At 30.9% G+C, this 22719-nt stretch overlaps 1 protein-coding gene across 1 annotated transcript in view; it reads left to right on the top strand.

Annotated features, from left to right (window-relative positions):
• Positions 1 to 22719, top strand: part of LOC122521893 (growth factor receptor-bound protein 14-like) — a gene marked incomplete in the record, with an annotated part of 392400 nt that overhangs the window by 68324 nt on the left and 301357 nt on the right.

The raw sequence follows: 22719 nt of genomic DNA, 5'->3' as shown, positions 1-22719 counted from the left end.
AAAAGATCAAGAAATAATAGGATGACGTGAAATAAGTTTAAACATAGGCGTACACCTAGCCACAGTAGATATCTTTTTCTTTCTTTTCATCGCAACATTCAAATTTAAATTTAAAAAACACGTTTGTTATTATATATATATTATATTATTATACGCTTAATCCTCGATTTTACACGGTTTTATTTTCGTATCCCATTTGAATTCTATTTAAATTTCATTTCGTTTATGAAAAATTTCAAATTTAAATGCAAAACAACGTATAGAAGAAGAAAATCGATGGGAAAATGTTTCTTTTTGTTTTTTCTTTTATACCGTTTCGTACGCGAATTCGTTTTAAATTTATTTTTAATACTAATTGTGGTTTTTTATTTGTACTTCATATTTTTTTGGGAGGAGGAGGAGGAGGATGATGAGGAGGGGTAGGAGGAGGAGGGGGTGGGGATAAGATTTAAATCAACCATGTAAATCGAAGCTTAAGTGTATATATACACGCGCAAATACAATTATTTATTTATTTATTTATTTATTTTGAATATATAAAATTTGTTGTAAATATATTTAGTGTTTCTCTACGTTACTAATATACGACAACTCGACTGATGTGTGGGTGTTCAACGTTGCGACCCAAGGCCGAGTGACAACGGCCTGTCAAGCCTAACGGATCAGAGATGCGAATATTCGAAAACCTTGTCTGTTTTGCTTGACGCGCCGCTTGACTCTCGCACCAACGAATAAACAACCGTTTTCTGAGAATGTTTGAAATATATTTACTGTCATCAAATCGGGATCAAAGATCAACCGATTAGCATTAGCAATTATTAACGAATTTGATTAAATTTATGGCATTCAGTTAACATTTTTCTTATCTCTAATATTTGTTTGATATATTTATTATACTATGGGTTCATTTATTAAACGAATTTTTCAAATATTTATTTATTTTCTAGTTATGTTGAAGTTATGATGTTATGGTGAAGTGGAAAAAATTTTTGTAAAGTGTTATGGGAGTAATTTGAGTAGAATTAATATTTTTTCGTATCTCTAATATTTGTTTGATATATTTATTATACTATGGGTTTATTTATTAAACGAATTTTTCAAATATATATATATTATTTATTTTCTAGTTATGTTGAAGTTATGATGTTATGGTGAAGTGGAAAAAATTTTTGAAAAGTGTTATGGGAGTAATTTGAGTAGAATTAATATTTTTTCGTATCTCTAATATTTGTTTGATATATTTATTATACTATGGGTTCATTTATTAAACGAATTTTTCAAATATATATATTATTTATTTTCTCGTTATGTTGAAGTTATGATGTTATGGTGAAGTGGAAAAAAATTTTCGTAAAGTGTTATGGAAGTAATTTGAGTAAAATTAATATTTTTTCTTATCTCTAATATTTGTTTGATATATTTTTATTACTATGGGTTCATTTATTAAACGAATTTTGAAGATATATATATATAGATGATTTATTTTCTAGTTATGACGGTGAAGTGGAAAAGATTTTCTAAAAATGTTATGGAGTAGATATTTGAGTAGAATTTGTTCTAGGGTCGGAAGTTGGAAAGCTTATCCCCTGCTTTTTAGGGAAACACAAAGTTAATGGTGGGATTTGTTTAGCCAGTTGGCGAGGGTTAGAAATATTCTAGAAATATATAGGAAAGATGAGAGAGGAAAGTGTTGCTTGAGATAAAAAAGGGTCCGTTCTGTCAACATGAAACGTTTAACTTCAACAATCTTCCAAGAAAATAATGTACATAATTGTAATAATAATATTTCAAACAAAAAGTATACTAATAATATATAATAATAATAATAATAAAATGACGCTGAGATAATAGTATAATAATTATAATAATTATTATAGATAATTATAATAGTAGAAAGGGGAAGGGTGACGTGTAATGGAATTTATTCTCGAATAAAAAAGAAAAAAACAGAAAGAATGATAGATAGAAAATTGAATATACATTCTGATTATATATATTTTGTTGCTGTAGTTACTAATAATGAGTCATTACCATAATGACACATACAATTTAACGCAACGAAATGTATACTTGATACACCTACTTATGTTCATTTAAATTTTTTCTTTTTTTATTAGATTTTCTATGCACTTACCATTAGATACCAAAAAAAAAAAAAAGAAGAAATTGAATTCTTAAAAGAATTTTTGTCATTCGCATTTGATATTCATTGGCATGGAATTAATAATAAAAAATAAAAAAAAAGGAAAAGAAATAAAGAAATGGTGTACGGTAACGGCCTCGTTTCGAAAGACCTTCGCGGATTATAACGGTCATTTGTTTGCTATGACCACGTAAACCTCGTTATAATACTCGTTATCGTAATACATTTACGATCTTTCTGTATTAGTATTATTATAGTTCGTTTGTAATACTTCCGTCTTTCCAACATTTTTATATGTTGTTCCATATATGTATATATATATATATATAAGTTAGTATCATTTTTAAACATTATACTCGTAACCAACTTATTTCTAGAATCAAATGCGAATACACGTATTCGCATTAGTTTCAAATATATTGACAATAACAAACGTATTTTTACATTTACTGGACGTCAAATGATAATTGTTTTATTATCTTATGATAATTTTACATTACATGTTATTAATCTTCTTTTATTTTTATCCTAATTTTTTTTTTGCTACAAGATAAACAAATGTAATATTTGTTTTCTTCGTTTGAAAATTCAGGAAAATAATTATTATTTCATTTGATTATTTTATTCAATTGATTGATTATTATATGCGTATTAAATTGTAAAACTTATAATTTTTTTTTTTTAAATAAAAACCAATTATTCGTTTGATTAGGATAGAAATAGGTAACAACCCATAAACAATTGGATAAAATTAAAACGTTAAAGACAAATGTGCACATTTAATCGAATAATCAATCAAATATCGTCGTGAAATCGTCGAAAATTCGTTTAAACTTTTTCATTTAAATTATTTCAAACAAAAAAAAATAATCCGTTCATTTGCGATAATAATAATTTGAATATCATACACGTTTGACATTTAACAAGTTGTTTTCTGTTTTATTTTTTTTTTTTTTTTCTTTAACGATGCCTATTAATTATTCGTTATCAATGAAACAGCTGATACGCGAATTATCTGCATTTGTTGTTACTTTTTCTTAACTTTAAAAGATGATATATCGGGTGGAAAAAAAAAAGAATATCCTACAGTTTGCATCGATCGGATAAACAATACGAGTGCATGAAAAACATTTTTCGTAATAATCGTTGCTTTTTTTACTTTTTTTTTCGCTCGGGCAAAAACGTTATCAATAATAAAACGTATTTATCGTATATATATATTTATATATTTATATACAGTCTTCTTGTTTGCAGCAAAACAAAATTCGTTGCGGATTTTAACGAGAATTACAAACGAAACGAGGTAAAAAATCTCTACATTGTGAAACGTATATACGTTCACACACACACACACACACACACGAGAAAAAAAAACACACACACACACAGAAGCACACGCATACGCACACACAATTTTGCCGAGCCTGTGTTAATCGTTATCGCGTTTTGTGTTTACACGCGTTACGTTGCTTATTCTATCACACGAAAATTTCTGGCTCGTTTTTTGATCAAAAACCGCGCTGAGGAGTTCGCGCAAAAATTCAACTATTGTTTTTTATTTCCTTTTTTTTTTTCTTTTGCAATCAATCCAACCACACCCCCCCCCCTCCTCCCTTTACCAACCAACCACACACACACACAGACACACCTTCTTTCAACATTCCAAATTTCTTTTTCTTTCTTTTCGAATGTTATTTCAACTTTATCTTCGTTACTTTGCAACAAACTTTTTTTGAGATAACGGTGACGAGATTATGCGCGTTATGGTTTCGAATGATCTTATTGAATCATTCGAGAAATTAATTTTGAAGAATTGTTATCGTTGAAATTATATCGTTTTTCTATATCTTTTCGAATAAATCGATAAATATGTGTCAACGTGGTCGAATAATTTTTCTTATGAATTGTTTTGGAAACGTTGTTATGTATGTTTTGTTTTTCTTTTTTTTTTTTTCTTTATTGCTTATAAAGATTGATTTTTTTTTATTTATATTTTATAATATAGACGCGTTCAATGATAATTATAATGAATAATATTTAATATTTAATTCTTGGACGTATTATTAAAATGAAATTATCAATTTTGATCATTCATTTAAAACACTGACAAAATATGTTTGTTCATATTTTATTCGATCAGAAATCAATTATTAATTTAATAATTTATTTGCAATATATACTTATATAATTATAATTGATTATTTATATTATACTTAATCGAAAATATTCAAATATGTATTATATTATACCGATCGTACATTTTTACAAAATAATATATCGATTAAAAATAAATACGAATTTGAAGAAAGAAATGAGATTTATATTTATTTTTGTTTTTGTTTTTTGTTGAATCAACGTGTGCGAAATTATGCGAAAACAATAGAAAATAATAATGATAGAAAAAAAGAAATTCGACACACAAATATAGTGACAAGAGTTAAATTCGAATTGACGTTGAAAAGTTACATGGATAAGAATAAATTTATCGATTTTTGATTTGCAGAGGTCTACTTTTCAAACGAAGAAACACGCACCACTGACAATGAGTAAGACCTAGATCGATCATTATCAAACGCTCGGTACGTTGTACAATTATGGAAGAAAAAAACGCGTGGATGATTGGTAAAATAATTATACATATAATTCTCTCGGATTTATTTTGTTGTTTACTTTCTTTCTTCTATATTTTCTATCATCTCTTTTTCTCTCTCTCTCTTATTCTCACTTTCTGTCTCTCACTTCTTCTTTCTGTTTCTTCAAAAACGATCCTTCATTGTTATAACAATTTTAAAAAACCATATTTTTTTTATCGTATTTGCACGCACACAAATTACAAAATTTCACGAGCAAATTGATTTTCAATCGATTTTCGTGTGATTTTAAATAAAAATCTAATAAACAAAAGATGATACGAAACGAAATTAAATGCGATGAAAAATTTGATTGAAATTGTAACACGTATACGCATATACAACACACAGACACACACATACAACACACACATATAAAACTATGAAAGTGTCAGTTGGACGAATAACGAATGATAGAATGAAATCGATCGATTAATTAATTTGCCTCACGCGTGTTCGCCTTAATTGTTCGGTCAACGTGCATAGAACAACACGGTGCGATACGATGCAGTGCGGTGCAGTGCGGTGCGGTGTTGTACTGAGCGGCGCCACACGCATCGGTGGTTTCGCGTTGATTAATCATCGACCTCGAGAGGAATTTTCATATCTTCCCTTCTCCGAATGAACGAACGGACGTGAACGTAGACGTTTTTTTTTAACCGTGAATCCCGTAAGTCACGCACGTTCCAGTATTATTTTGCCGACAAAATGTCGCCTAAAGGAAAAAACTTCCGTTCGAAAGTCGTCGAGAATTTTTCACGACACCAATTTCCTGCTTAGGTGATTTGTTTTTTTTTTATTCTTATGTATTTATATATAATATATTAATTTCCAATTAAAAATTAATAATAATAATTTAACATTTTAACTTAAAATTTGCAATTAAATCTTTTTAATTCATATATATATGTAGGATTCGTGAAAAAATTGGGCCGTTGACTGACTGGACTACCGGGACTCGAACCCGGATCTTCCGTTTTCCGGGCGACAGCTCTTTAACCACTGAGCTATCCAGGGTCCACCGTCCAATCTCTTCACGAATGCCTATTTAAGTTTGACTTGGAGGCGCTCGCATCTCACATATATATATATTAAACTAATATTTTTTAGACTACTTTTTAAAAAATTTTATTTTTAAAAAATAGTAAAAAGAATATAGATACATATATATATTGATGATTTTACTTTTGTCATTTTATTACGATTATTTTCTTTATTATAGGATATATTTTAAGTTGTAGAAATAAATAGGGGAAAAAAGACAGGAGTGCTATTATTTTAAATAAAAAGAAGAAATGAAATAAAAGTCACGTTGCAAAGTATCTGCAATATTTATTTATAAAATCTCGAAGAATAAAAAAGAAAATGCAAATAAAATTATAAACGTTTATACAATTGATTAGAGAATATTGAAATAGGTTAATGGTTATTTAATAAGAAAAATATTCTCATAAACGAGACAGTTAATAAAGTAAAAGATAGTTAGATAGATAAATAGACAGACAGATAGATAGAAAGAAACAAAATTAAAATAAAATCGTATATAACGATTCTCGGTCGATGAATATGATTAGTAGTAGCATAAGTCGTGTTGTATATTCGCGATCGCTTACACTAAGTTTATTAGATGACGTATGCAGCAGGTTTTATATATCTATTGCATCATTCTTATCATAGTTGTGAATTACGTTATATATATTTGAACGGATGGGCAATCTTTCATAGTCCGGTATGGAAAGTATATGCATATTTATTCATCGTTTTATATTACTGCAACGAACACCTGTCGCAATATCATGAAAGAAAATAATAAAGATAACGCTTTTTTAAGTGTACTATCGATAATGAGTTTTCTTCGTATCAAAAGCATTGTTCGTTATTATTTATATGTTTCATACACCTATACATACATTACATATATGTATATGTATATATATATATATATATCGTTTACATATGCCGTCATCTTGTCTAGACGAGAGTAACAGAGAAACGTATAAACGTGATAATGCATATACCATACAGGATTTTAATCGTTTTTATCCGTTTTCGAATCGCTAGACACGACAATTTACGAGCTTAGCAATACTTTACTTCCGTATTTTCAATCTCTGTGTTTTGTTTTCATATACGTGGTATGTGACACTCTACACGTTTTTATTTTTTTCTCTTTTTTTTTACAATATGCGTAGAATTGTTTTGTGCTATTTTCGTTTGTTGTTTTATTATAATATTATTATTAATTCTTTATATATAAATTATATAATACTATTTTTATGTATGTAAATTTATAGTCGTGAGATAATCCCTGTTTATCGTCAAAGTCGACTAATATAATAAAATGGAAGCTATTATAACAGGAATATTATAAAAGATATATAAATTTAAATTAATATTATATATATATTTTACATTATAAAAAAACTGGTGTGTGTACTTATGTACGCACGTAAGAAGTTATACTTCTTTGGCGTACCAAAACGAACATAACCTCAATAACCTCAAAAATAACTTCAAAAAAATAATTTCAAAAAAGAAAAAATAATAATAATATATATAAGAAAAATATATATAAGAAAGAATAAAAAAATATCAAAATATAGATATCAGTCCACACTAAATATAAGAGAGATATATCGAATTAATTCACGCGTCAACAGTCATGGCGCGGTTACAGCATTAGTTCTCGCTTCGATCATTTAAGTAAAGCAGCGCTGAGTACGATTAGTATTTGGATGGGTGACCCGCTTGAGAAAAAAAAAGGGGAAGAAGAAAAGAAGACAACTTCATGCCGTATACTTGAAATCGCTTTGCCGCGCGTCGTAAATACCGACAAACTTCATGGTGTCGTTTTTCCAGACACTCGGAACAAAATCACTCCTTATTACATTTTCCCCAACGTGCCAAAAGAAGTATAACTTCAAAAAGATAAAACAAAACGCAGGATTAAATAAATATCACTTTTAATATACTTTTCCTTCAATTGATATATTTTATATTTTGATATATCATCGAGCATATATAATCAAATTAATAAACATTCAAATTTAAAATATACAATTTTCATTCGCAAAAATACGGTGTTCACTTATCACCGTATTTAAGAACATAATATATGCCCGAGATTAACAAAATTATTTAATATAAATATTTAAATACGAATCTTTTATTTGAATATAATATATTTCTTACATTGTATTTTATTTTATTTCATTTTTTATCGATCGAAATTTGACAGGAAAATAAAAAAAAAATATTTGATGGAAGATTCTAAGAGTAAGAAGGGGGGAGTAGTGGCATGTGGGGGGGTTAGGAATGGAAATGATCTTCACGTTATACTACTACTGATTTTATTTAACGCTAGGCATTCATATAGCGAAAATTAAACTATCATTCTCATTGGTCGTCGTCATCGGAGAATTCAATGTGAATCGTACGAGTCGTAATTTGATTCTCGCTTTTGTTACATCGGTGCAAAGAAGAAGAAAAAGAAAAAGAAAAAGAAGAAGAAGAAGAAGAAGACCTCAGCATTGACTATGGTGTAAATTCTATAAACATCGTTACCTTAATCGTAGTAATCGTATATTATTTATAAGAATTATTTTCAATTAGTATCTGACTATTAGTTACATTGAAAGTAATTATCTTTTCAAAGTCATTACAAAAAAAAAAACAAAATAGTAGAAACGATACCTTTAAAGAAAAAGACAAAATTGTAACTGTGATTCATTAAATATTTTATTTCTCATAATTATGAAAGTTGATTATTATTATTTATCATAATTTCAAATTCTTCATTATAATATTTTATTCTATATTTTCGTTTGATTATTAAAATAACTTCAATAATTAATCTAATATAATATAATAAAAAAATAAATAATGAAAATAATCAGAAAATATATATAATAAATAATTATATCTCTATTTATATTATATAGAATTATATCAAAATTTATATAATTATAATTATAATTATACACGCAAACTCTGTGTGACGTACGTGAAGGAAAAAAAAGTAAAAGGATTAAAAAAAAAAAACAGAAAGTAAAAAAGTATATCGATTGGTATTGTTATGATACCACTCTATTCGTAGAATACAGTAAAGGGCTCGTGTACTTTAGGGTACTCGAATTTTCACCCTTGTGAATCAACGTACCGATCACAGAGAGAAGGGAGGGGGGTTGAGTTGAACGAGGTTTCGTTCGAAAACGGTGGTCGCGTTTCAAAGTACTCGAAAGCGTACCGGACCTTGCTCAACCAACCTCGAGTTGCGAACCAACCCAAGACTTTGCTAGATTCACGAGGGTGAATATGCGCGAACAAGAGAGAGGGGTAGCTGGATAATTGCAGTTGTGCTTTCCTGTGTGAGTAATGTCTCCCTACTACCCTATGTTCCCCTTTTCCTCTTACCCCTTCCCCCACCCCACCCCACCCCACTCTTTAACTATCCGTGCTTCTTCCTATACACTTTATTCTATCCATTCGTACATGTGTGTGTGTGTATGTGTGTGTAAATGTATGCGTTCATATGTATTCCTATGTGTATATGTCATTATCTTTCTACACACTTTATTTTATCATTTGTCTACGTATGTGATTGAATTTATGTGTCTGTGTGTGTGTATGTGTGTGGAAAAATAATGACGATGAGATTCGCGAGTGTTCCTAGCCTGGATAATCGAGAGTCCCCGTGTAGGTTGAGAAGTGCTTTCCGTTGAAACCAACAAAAATATTGACGACCAAGCTTTTCGATTTTTGTAATATCAGGGTGAACCACAAAAGTTTGTGTATTTTTCTTTTTTCGTTTTTTTTATTTAATATTTCATTTGCATGTAAAGTAATTTTATTGACTTGAAAAAAATTGCATTATCTTTGAATTAACACAATAAACGCACGAACTTTTGATTTACTCTAATAATTATAGTTTACATTCTCTCTCTTTCCTTTTTTTTTTTATAAAATATTCAAATGAAAATAAACTACATACGTAAATCATTGAATGAATTTAATCATCTATGAATAATGATTTAATCTATCCGAGTATTATGATAATATAACGGGAATACGTTTATAGATATTAAAAAAAAAATAATTTGCATAGATTTTAATAATTAATCTATTCTCGACGATCGATCGTGAAAATTGAATATTCGTATACGCAACCGGGACGTACCGATATTTATGCATAATGTGTGTACGTAAGCGATTTACTTGTTAGTTATTTGAAACATTGGAAATATTTGTTTAATTTGTTTTTTCTCTCTTATGAGACTTTTAATCTCAACTTGATTAATTCTTTGAGTACTATGAGCGCATATATGCGTTCAATGATATATTCCAATAAATCCGCGTGAATTGAGTAAGACGCATATCAATGTGCTTTTTTCTTCTTTTTTTTTTTATTTGATTTTATCAAAATAGTGTTAAATAATTAATAGAAAAATAATCTGCGTTCTCGCGGTGATTGCAATCGTTAAATAAACTTCGAGTATTCAAAGGGTTACAACGAGAATATGAAGAATAATAATACAAATAATAATAAATAACAAATAAAAAGAATCTTTTAAGATTATTTTCACGTTAGTGTTCGTGGATGCGTTCGTAATCTTCGATCTTTCCCCACTCTCCCTCTTCTGATATTTCTTGTTCGCGTGGATGGAGCTTAAGGGCGGTGTAACAACAGCTGCACGCACGCGTACAAAACCAGATACGCAGTTTGTCGGAAAGCGTGATCGGTCGAGTATGGAATGGCGTATATAATATTATAACATAGTACACCATATTAGAAATGAAATAAAAGATCTTATAAGAATATAAAAAAAAAAATATATATATATATAAGATAAGATGAAAAGAAAGAAAAATTATACAAATATGAACATAAATAGACACACCATGAACTGGAATAAAAAGATCTTAAAAAGTATAGGAAAAAATAATTTATAAAATAAGATAAAAAGAAAGAAAAATTACACAAATATGAACATAGACAGATACACCGTGAACTAAAATAAAATAATCTTATAAAGTATAGGAAAAAATATAATAATTATAAAATGAGATAAAAAGAAAGAAAAATTATACAAATATGAACATAAACAGACCGTGAACCAAAATAAAAAGATTGTATAAGATTATAAAAAGAAATATATATAAAGTAAGATAAAAAGAAAGAAAAATGAGATAAAAAGAAATAAAAATTCGAAAATACGAAATATAAATTGTTGGATGGAGAGTTATGATCGTAATGTTCATTGTTATCGATATACGGAATCATAGTTCGTATAGGAAGAGGAAACACTAGATAAGAAGAGGGGATCGTAAAAGATCGAACGATTGTTTCGCACTCGAGAAAAATTTCAATTAGTGTTTATTCTCTAATCGCCAGTTAGTATCGATAAAACTTAGCGATCGTCATGGTCGTTAAACGTTTTTATATACGATGTTACACGCTGAGAATTTATATTAGAGTCAAGAAGAGGAATATAAGAAAAAAGAATAGAAACAAATTATAAAATAACTCTCTACAGAAATAAGCACGTTATTTTATTATTATTATTATTATTATTATTATTTATTATATTCGTTGTTTTTTAATTCGTATCGTGTTCCTTTATTACTTTCTGGTATTATTATTTTTTCTCATGATCATAAAAATATGTATAAAACAGCATAATTTGCGTGTTTGATTAACCCTTTGAGTATGGAATAATTTTATTGCTAACATGAATCTATATTTTGATAAAAATAAAAGTGAAAAAAGAAAAGAAAAGAAAAGAATTTCGAAGCAAGGTGATATGTAGAGAAAAACAAAAATGATAAGGCACATATATGCGTCCTTAGTCCACGCGGATTGTTTTCGTTAGACGCATATATGCGCCCATAGCATTCAAAGATTTAAAAGGAATAATAATCATTTGCAAAAAAAGGAGTAGGAGGAGTAGGAGGAGGTGGAGGAAGAAAAGAAAAATTCGAAGAAATTTGTTCTTCTCGCGAAACGTATATTCAACATGGCGACCCCGGAATATAGGGTTTAACGAATAATTCGGATAAAGTCGGTGCTCGGCGTGTTGTCCGGGCAACGTTCCCGACCGGTCGATGCCTCCTCTTGTTATCATTCTGTCCCTCTTTTGCTGCACCCTGTTTCTATCTCTTTCTCTCATACTATCTTTCTATTTATTTATCTATCCATCTATCTCTATCTATTTCTATTTCTATTTCTATTTATCTCACCTTCTCTCTCTCTCTTTCTCTCTCTTTTTTTATCCCCCATCTTTGTCGCACCGTCCCACCCCATTTCGAGCAACTTTTTTATTTTTTTATTTTCGTATCACACTTCTACGCGTTATGTTTCACCATTTATCGTAACAGGATACCAGGATCCTGCGGGCAAGATATTTGGCGCATGTTTTTTCAAACCTACCTGATTCTCCTTTTTTTTTTATTTTTTTTTGTTTTTTCTTTTTTTTTTTAATATGGAATAAGGAAATCTGGGTTAGAGGGTAGCACGCGCACACATATGCGTACTCCTCATGCACACATATACGCAAGCAAGTTGAACTGTTATTAAGAGAAAATAATATTTACGTTTAATTCATTAGCAGGTTTTATAAGATATATGCCAATACACGACGTGTTACGTATTGTCAAGTGTGTTAAATGTCATATTTAAAATATAGAAATAGAATGACAGAGAAATGTGAAAGAGAAAGAGAGAAATAGGACGAATGGTCTCTCGTATTCCCGATGTTCTTAAAATAGCCACCAATCGTACGAGTTTCAAATAGGACAACGACCGATCGATGAAACGCACACGAAATGAATCGTTCCATTTATCGAGAACTATTTAAAAATATAAACACAATTATTACCGAGACCTAATTATATATACATATATATTATTTTATTGTTACGTTTAATATATTAAATATATATATTTGTTATTTAAATGAAATAGAACAAAAATCTCGATCATAATTAAAACGGAAATAAAAAAGACCGATATTATTTCAATCGAGACTGTGAAAACTTTGGATAAAATTCGAATATTTATCATAAATAATGAGTAATATATATATATACATATATGTGAATTATTTTTTCACCACCCAGTATACGTAAATACCGGTAGTAGTATAGAGTGGTCGATAACGGAGCGATCGAGCCGCGAAAAGTCCAAAATGGCGGTCGTCTCTTCGGTTCTCGGGCAGGCTCGGTAAGAAGAGAAGGATGAGAGAGGGAGAGAGAAAGAGAGAGAAAGAAAGAAAGAATGAGAGAGAGAGAGAGAGAGGAGTAGAAGGAAGGAGTCGATCGGAGGAAGCGTTAGCTAGTAGGAGGAAGGTTATGTGTCGGTGTAATAATAGCACTCTATACCACTTCTATGTAATATGCATTTGTAGTGGTAAATGGTGGTAGCATTCTCAATTGCAGAACCCGTAGTACTACTACTACCTACTAGCTGACTCCTAGTAGTAGTAGTAGTAGTAGTAGTAGTAGTAGTAGTCAATCAGTAAAGTAGTAGTAGTAGTAGTCAGACAGCAGTAGGTGTAGTAACAATAGTAGAAGTGGTAGAATACCAGGAGCAGCAGCTATCGTAGTAGTAGTAGTAGTGTAGTAATATCAATAGTATAGTATAGTAGTAGTAGTAGTAGTAGTAACTGCCAGAGGAGTACCGGTCAGACGTACAAACGTGAACGTTTCGAACACGTTGCATTGTTATTACTCCATCTCTCTCCCTCTCTCTTTCATCTTCGTAGCAGCAGCAGCAGACCACCAACCAGCAAGTAGAGAGAAACCACCCCACCCACTTTCCTCGTATACGTTCATATATAGAACGTAGGAGTAAAATAAGATAGGGGGAGAGAGAGGAGGATTGCTAGTAGTAGTAGTAGTGGTTGTAGAACAGCGGGGGTGGGAGGGCGTGGGAGGGAGAAACGAGCTGTGGGACTATCGATCGGTAGACAGAACCCTTCTCTTTCTCTTTCTATCTTTATAGTATACACGTTCGTACCTATCCTTCTTTCACTCACACATACTCTCACATACCCTCTCCTACCCTCTCTCTCTCTCTCTCTTTCTCTGTTACTCTTCCCCTTCATTCTTAATTCGCACAAGCGTTTCGTGACGATGCAGTGTTTCTCTCTCTCTTTTTCCTCTCCCTTAACCCCCCTACCCTTATTCTTCAATCCCTCTGTTCATCTTTCTCATTCGTTCTTTCTCTCTCTGCCCGTCCGTCCGTCTGTCCGTCCGTCTGTCTGTCTGTCTTTCTCTTTCTACTTCGTTCGAGACAGTTATCGAGCTACTACTACGGTGCTCCCACGTGGCGCAGGCGTGGGTTTGTTTTCTCTCCGTCACCCTCACGCTCCTTTCGCTTATACGTTTTCTTTCTTTTTCTTTTTCTTTCTCTTTCTCTTTCTTCGTTTCTTACTCTTACTCACTCATGTCAGTTACTCCCTACTCGTTTCTGCAATATAACCACCATCGCGTTTATCGAACCGATTCCACATTCTATCTTTCTCTCTTCAACTTCAATCTTTCTTTCTTTCTTTCCTTCGTTTTCCCTTTCTCTTACGCGCGCTCATTCTCCGTTTACTTTGTTTTTATTTTTTGATATATACTTTTCTTCTTCTTCTTCTTCATTCGCATATCTTTATCTCTTTCTTCTCTTTATTTTTCTATGCGTCTTTCCCTTTCTATTTTATTCTCGATTCTTCTGTTCTTATTCAGTCCGTGGCGTATATCCGTTCAGCCGGCAGAAACACACACTGACGATGCAAGCAAGCAAGAGCAGCAACCGTCGTAGTCGTCGTCGATGTAATTTTAGCTTCTCTACACAGTCGAGGTGCAGCAGCTTTACTTTACTTTTCTCCAGACAATGTCTACTAACCCTAAGTGTATATCTAACCAACGCTTCAATGTACTACGTTCGTGTCCTCTTTCTCTCTCTCTTATCTTCTTAACCACCTCTTATGCGTATTTTTATACATGTACAGTGAGTCACGTTAATATTCGGTACTAATCTTCTATCATAAATTTGTAATAATTGTTATTTGTACTCGTAATGCTAAACTTCATTCTTACAATATTTTATATATAGAAATTTATTTTAGGATTATTTAAGATTTTTGAAGTTATACTTCTTTTGGCGCGTTGAGGAAAATGGTAATGGGAAGTGATTTTGTTCCGAGCGTCTGGAAAAACGACACCATGAAGTTTGTCGGTATTTACGACGCGCGGCAAAGTGATTTCAAGTATACGGCATGAAGTTGTCTTCTTTTCTTCTTCCCCTTTTTTTCTCAAGCGGGTCACCCATCCAAATGCTAATTGTACTCAGCGCTGCTTTACTTAAATGATCGAGCGAGAACTAATGCTGTAACCGCGCCATGACTGTTGACGCGTGAAGTAATTCGATATATTTCTCTTATATTTAGCGTGGACTGATATCTATATTTTGACATTTTCTTTTTCTTTTTTTTTATTCTTTCTTATATATATATAATAATAAATATTTTTTCTTTTAAGTTTTTTTTTTCTTTGAAGTTTTTTTTGAAGTTATTTTTGAGGTTATTGAGGTTATGTTCGTTTTGGTACGGCAAAGAAGTATAACTTCTTACGTGCTTACATAAGTACACACACCAGTTTTTTAAATTAATATTGAATTCATGCGAAGAAAAACAGAGGAAGAAGAAGAGAAGACGACTTCATGCCGTAAATTTGAAATCGCTTTGCCCGCGCATCGTAAATACCGACAAACTTCATGGTGTCGATTTTTCATGTCGCTCGTAAAAATTTCGCTCTCATCAACTTTTTCCAAACGCGCCAAAAGAAATATAACTTTAAAAATATATTTTATTGTTAGAGAAGTATAATATATATATATATTTCAACAATTGGTATTGTCAACAATATTTTCATCTACGTATAAGGTATAATAATTAATATAATGATTATATTTGTCAGTAGTATTTTTTTTTACATCTTATAATGTTTTACAAATAATTTGATATACTTTTTTGAGACAATTTAACATTTATTAAATATGTTGAACCTTTAAAACAATAACAAAATAAAAGTAAAGTAAAAAGAAACAAGTAAATTTGATTACACAAAGTGTTTCTAGATTTGATTAAAAACTTTTCAATCCACTCACGTATATAATACGTATATATAAATACATGTATAATTGATACTCATGCTACGAGGATGGTGCCGTTTTAAATGGACCACGGAGAGATATTATTTTAAGTCCAATCTCTCTCTCTCTCTCTACTGTTTTTTTTATGGGGGTAGAACACGTTTTTGACCTCCTCGAAGTATTTCCCGCCGTTTATCTCATACGAATATGTTGATCCCCTTTTTTAAACGTAATATTTTTCTAAGTTATCTCTGAATTATGAGTATTATACTTCATTTTTGTATTTACGTGATTAAATATAAATGGGTAGGTGGGTTTTTATGGGTTATAACTTTGTTGATGATTGCACTTTTAGTATTAATGCATTCCTATAAAAACTTCCATTACTTGATGATAAAAATTCTTATCGAACATTGCATTATTTAATTTTATAATTTTGTATTACTATTCTCTTGTCCTTCGAACAATTGTTTACTTCAAAAAATCAAAAGTTTTATGAATTAGGCGTCACGAAATGATCATAAAATTTGGAACTCATGATAAAACAAAATGATCAATATATTTTAAAGATTACATTTTTTAAATATTAAATATTTAATATTTTATTTTAAATATTTTATTAAATTTATTTTATTAAATTTATTTTATTAAATTATAATAAATTATTGAATATTTTAAAGAAAATCGTTAATTTTTATTTCATAATTAAATATCGATAAACGAATTTACAAACAATTTTATATTTGTCAAAGCAATCATCAAATTGTAGCCTAATTAATAGATTTCATTCTATAAAATTTATAACATTAATTAATTTAATCGTATGAAAATATTGATTGTTACTTACACTCTATCGGATTATCTAATTTACGCTCACAAACAAACAAACAAACAAAAATTAAATTACATAAATATCTTACAATTATATACGAATACAATAATCGTACGTGTACAACAAAGTAACAATTAGTATATATTTTTATTTAAAAACAAAAAAAAAAAGAAACGCAGATTGAAAATATTCATTGTTACTTACGGCTATCTAATTAACCTCACAAACAAATAAATATCTTACAATTATACGCGAGTAGAATAATCATACGTGTATAACAAAGTAACAATTAGCAGGTATTTCTACTTATTTAGAAAAGAAGAGAAAAAAAACACACACACACAGACTGATAAAGCAAAAAGAATTGCGTGTTCAGAACAAAGTGCATCGTCCTAGAAGAAGCCTTTGCTTGAGACGACGAATTCCCCATGAAAGAAATTTGAGCTCTCGCAATGCGACCCGACGTGAAACGAAACGAAACGAAACGAAACGAAACGTAACGTAACGTAACGTAATGTAACGTAACGTAACGTAACGTAACGTAAAAGAAAAATCAAAAGAAATGACGTGACTGGTGTGTGGTATGGTGGGGTGGGGGTGGGGAGGGGTGGTAGGGTGTAGAGTTAGGGAAGTTTCCAGGTTTTACGTTTATTTCTATCTCCTTCTCTCATTTCTTCGACTATTTTTTCCACCTTCCTTTTTATTCCATTTTATTCACTAAATCTGTCTCTCTCTCTCTCTCTCTCTTTCTCGTGGGTTTCGAGAATCGATCGATCCACCCACCCTCTCGCTTCACCCCACCTCGTCCGGGAAAACTGGCGTCTAATGTGACGTCACGTTACGTCATCGTTCACCAAGCTAACATCAACGTAAACTCCCCCTCTCTCTCCCACTCTCTTTCTCTTTTAAGCGTATGCGTACTCGAAAGGGTGAGAGAGAGTGAGAGAGATAGAAGATTGAAAGGGAGAGGGAATAGTATTCTCGAGTACGAGCGTACTCGCGCCCTTTTCAGGTTACTCGAAAGCCACCATTTGCGCATGCCCAACTAAAAACGATGTACGAGCCACCTGTCTTCTCGATGAAAGCTTTCCTCCCCTCCCCGCCCCTACCCACCCCTTCCCGATCCACCACTATTGTTCTTTCTCTCTCTTATTCTTTCTATCTACGTCCCTTCTTGTTGTCTTTCTCCTTCATTCCAAATGTCGCAAATTCAACGAACAACTCAAACGAAATGCACGGGGGATTCTGATTGGTCGAGCCTCCCGAAGCTTGCAGGAAAGATGAAAGATAGTGGTGTGTGCTTTCTCGTGTAGGGTTGCGAAGGGTAATGGACAGGACCTACCGCACGATATTGTCGATTGGCCGATCCTCTAAAGTCTCTTCATACACCTTCCTACCTTCATTCTCCATCCTTCATTTTCCCTCATTCGGTTTTGATGTCACCACTCTCTCTACGTTACCGACACGGTTCATATTTCACATCTCGTTACTTTTAATAATTGTGATATACTTTTTTACTTTTTTTACCTTTTTTCTTTCTCTTTTTGTTTTTTTTTTCTTTTTTGTTTATCAAAACAATTTTTCCGAACGAATCCTATACTAATTTGTTGTTTATTTTTCGTGTTTGTGTGTTTTTGGGAATAATTTGTCGTCGATTTAAGTTTGCCGATAGGATGAATAATTTTGTTCAATTAAACAATTTTGTTAAATTAACAATTCAATTAAACAAATCTTAAACAAGACTGAGGAAAAGTGGTAAATTAGTCTTATTGTTTTAACATCTTTTTAATGAAGCAAATAATTATTTATTTCTTTCGCGTATATGTTTTTTGACAAATTTTTCAATCTAACATAAATTTCATAATGGGAAAGATTTATTTTGTTCAATTGTAAAATTGATCGAAACTAATAGAATTATAAAATTATTGTTAAGAAAATATAGTAGACGGAAAACGTGACATAATTTATTGGATATTATAATGGAACCAATCATTTTATTTTCAAATTAATTATCAAATAATAAAATTAAATAATACGGATTCAAATTTAGTTTCAAATTATTATACATCAATCGTTTCGAACAAATGACATGCGTTTAATAATCATTAAAAAAAAAACTAAAAAATAAAAAACCCCATATAAATAATTTTGTAAATCGAAAGATAAATAATCGAACGATTGATTATATTTGTACGACGTATGTAAACGCGATTAGGATGATAGAAATAATCGGTTTCCTTAATATTAGTAGTAGTAGTAATTTAATTATCATTAAAAAAAAGTAAAAAACAAAATTCCCATATAAATAAATAGATTTATAATATGTGGAAAGATAAATAATCGTACGATTAATTATACTCGAACGACGTATGATTAGGATGATAGAAATAATCGGTTTCCTTAATAGTATTAGTGATAATAGTAGTAATAATATTAGTTTAATTATCATTAAAAGAAAACTAAAAAACTATAAACCCCATATAAATAATTTTATATCGAAAGATAAATAATCGAACGATTGATTATATTCAAACGACGTTTGTAAACGATAGAAATAATCGGTTTCCTTAATAGTATTAGTAGTAGTAGTAGTAGTAATAGTAGTAGTTTAATTATTATTTAAAAAAAACTAAAAAAACAAAAAACCCCATATAAATAATTTTATATATCGAAAGATAAATAATCGAACGATTGATTATATTCGAACGATGTTTGTAAACGCGATTAGAATGATAGAAATAATCGGTTTCATTAATATTAGTAGTAGTAGTAATTTAATTATCATTAAAAAAAACTGAAAAACGAAATTCCCATATAAATAAATAGATTTATAATATGTTGAAAAATAAATCATCGTACGATTAATTATATTCGAACGACATATGTAAATTCGATTAGGATGATAGAAATAATCGGTTTCCTTAATAGTAGTAGTAGTAGTAATAGTATTAATTTAATAATCATTAAAAAAAAACTAAAAAACAAAAAACCCCATATAAATAATTTTATATATCGAAAGATAAATAATCGAACGATTGATTATATTCGAACGACATATGTAAATTCGATTAGGATGATAGAAATAATCGGTTTCCTTAATAGTAGTAGTAGTAGTAATAGTATTAATTTAATAATCATTAAAAAAAAACTAAAAAACAAAAAACCCCATATAAATAATTTTATATATCGAAAGATAAATAATCGAACGATTGATTATATTCGAACGACGTTTGTAAACGTGATTAGGATGATAGAAATAATCGGTTTCCTTAATAGTAGTAGTAGTAGTAATAGTATTAGTTTTATAACCATTAAAAAAAAACTAAAAAAACAAAAAACCCCATATAAATAATTTTATATATCGAAAGATAAATAATTTTATAAATCGAAAGATAAATAATCGAACGATTGATTATATTCGAACGACGTTTGTAAACGCGATTAGGATGATAGAAATAATCGGTTTCCTTAAATAGTAGTAGTAGTAGTAGTAGTAGTAGTAGTAGTAGTAGTGTGGAAACGAAAGGGATCGAACGTCGTCCTCGTGGCCTCGAAGGGATCGAAGCGATGCTAAGGAAAGGAAGAAAGGTAGGAACGAAGGGTGAGAGGGAGGGATTTTCCGAGGAGAGGGAAGTAGTGAGTTAGTAGCGGGGTGAAGGGGCCGGGGGAGGGTTAGGGAGGAGGTTAGAGAGGAGAGTCGTTCGCGAGACGCGCCACGGATGCCTCGCCGTCGTGAATTCCAAGAGGGTGGGGCGAGAGAGCGCTTTTATGCGGCTACAATATATAATACATACACGCAAACGTATTTGCGAATATCGCGAATGTTCGTCTGGTTCACATATACATACATAGATAGATACATATACTTGTGAATGTATTATTCGTGTACGTGTTTGAGTGTGTGTAGTATTCACTGTGCCTTTACAGTTTCTATGTGTGTTACGTATACTTGTATACGTATATAAAGACGTGTTATATATGTGTCTATGTGTATACGTATATATAAGTGTATACGTGTGTGTATGTGTTTATTTGTTTGTGTGTATTATCTCTCTCTCTTTCTCTTTCTTTCTCATTCTCCCTTATACTCTCACACACGTACTTTCTATGTGTTTATATACGTGTGTATGTGTCTCTGTGTGTGGTGGAAAGTAAGCGAGATGAGGTCGTGTGTGTGAACGAGGCGGGAACCGTTCCTTCTTCTCCGTAGTATGATGCGAGATGCCACGCGAGCGTCACGTTACGCGCCGACTCTCTGCCCTTTTGCCTTTTCTTTTTCATTCTTCTTTCCGTTCTCCATCATCATCATCATCATCATCATCATTTTTCTTCTTCTTCTTCTTCTTTTTTTACGTTGACTTCGTACACTTCGTACACTTCGTTCACTTGGTGCTCGTGCTAGTGCTCGGTGTCGTGTGTTTCGTGATAAATAAGATGATATCAGTGTACGAGATCAAAAGTTAACATTTGTATTTATTTTTGTTTGGGTTTCTTATCCAAGAGACACACACACACACACGTGTATCTTTTTATTCTTATTATTCTTATTCCTTGCGTTTGTATATTTTGTATTTTACTTACTTATTTTTTTCCTTTTATTTTCTTTTTTTCTTTTTAAATTATCCTTTACGCGCACGTGTTACGTGTAAAAGTGAATATGTGCTTTATTTATTTACTATCTACTACGTTTTGTGTATCTTCCTTATATTGCGTGTTATACCTGTTCGTTTCACCTGTACGACATCACGTATTTACCTTCCGTCTGCAACAGACACCCAACCAACACCAATACTAGGTGATCGAGCACGGAAGTTCAATCGCCTTATTTTCTTACATTTATTTTTTTCATTTAATCTTTTTTTCTTTTTTTTTACTTCGTTATTTGTCACGTTAGTATTTATAAGAAGAAGATAAGGATGCGAGTAGTAATATGATATCGAATAAACAACGAATTCATCGATTTGCTTTGGTGAGAAATTTCCATCAAACTCCACCCACCCACCCCAATTCCTAACTTGTTTTTTCACTTTTCTATGGTGTTAAAAAGTGTTTACGTGCTGTTCTTTTTTTTTTTCCTCTCTCTGTGTACGTGTTACGTGTTACGTGTTACGTGTATGTGTTTTGTGGGTTTGTGTTTACGTGCGAATAATATTCGTACGGAGGAATGAGGAGGATAGTGAGAAGTTTGGTGAAAAATGTTGTTGAAAATGATAGGAAAAGTTTTCTCGTTGAGATTACGAGATCTTCCTAGGATGTTCTCTCGAAATACATTAGGTGTTCTTCTCGAAGACGATTCGACGACATCTTCTTCTTCTTCTTCTTCTTCTTTGTGATCGTTTACTACTTCCGGTATGTTTCCATACCTCCCCATACCATATCTACCCCATCTTTTTCGTTCTGGGCGTTTACTGTATACCAATTTGCCATATTTTTTCGATGCATTCAATTTGATGATTAACAAGAATTTTATACAATTTCTCGTTTTATTCCACATTTTGTAATTTTGTTTAATTCAATTTTTTGTTGTTTATAGCGGATAATATGTTTAATCATGTTTTAGAAGGAACGTTCATTTTTATGATTTATTATAACTCGTTTGTTGGATATATATTTATATGGATATGCTCGTTAAAAAATTTCTAATGATACCGTTTCACTTATTAGATGTGCGTTTTGACATTTATTAAACGACTTTTTTTCATGTAATAAATAATTGGATTCATTATTTTCATGATTTGTGTTATAACTCGTTTGAATATTCTATAAATTTCTCTACGCGTATATAAATGGAATATTTGAAACTTTATTCTTACTTATACAATTTTTTTTTTTTCTTTTTAAATATGATCAACGGTATGCAATTAAACACTTATTCGTAATAAAAGTGTTTCCGGAAATGCTTACGTATAGAGAAAATATTCCTACTGCTTGCTTTGCACGTTTCCCCCATAAACGATTCCACTCAATTTTTTTATAT

Source organism: Polistes fuscatus, unplaced genomic scaffold (genome assembly GCF_010416935.1).
Source record: "Polistes fuscatus isolate 324 unplaced genomic scaffold, CU_Pfus_HIC Scaffold5, whole genome shotgun sequence".
Classification (NCBI taxonomy): Eukaryota; Metazoa; Arthropoda; class Insecta; order Hymenoptera; family Vespidae; genus Polistes; species Polistes fuscatus.
The sequence above is the reverse complement of the archived record's forward strand: the minus strand, read 5'-3'. Positions and strand labels throughout refer to the sequence as shown.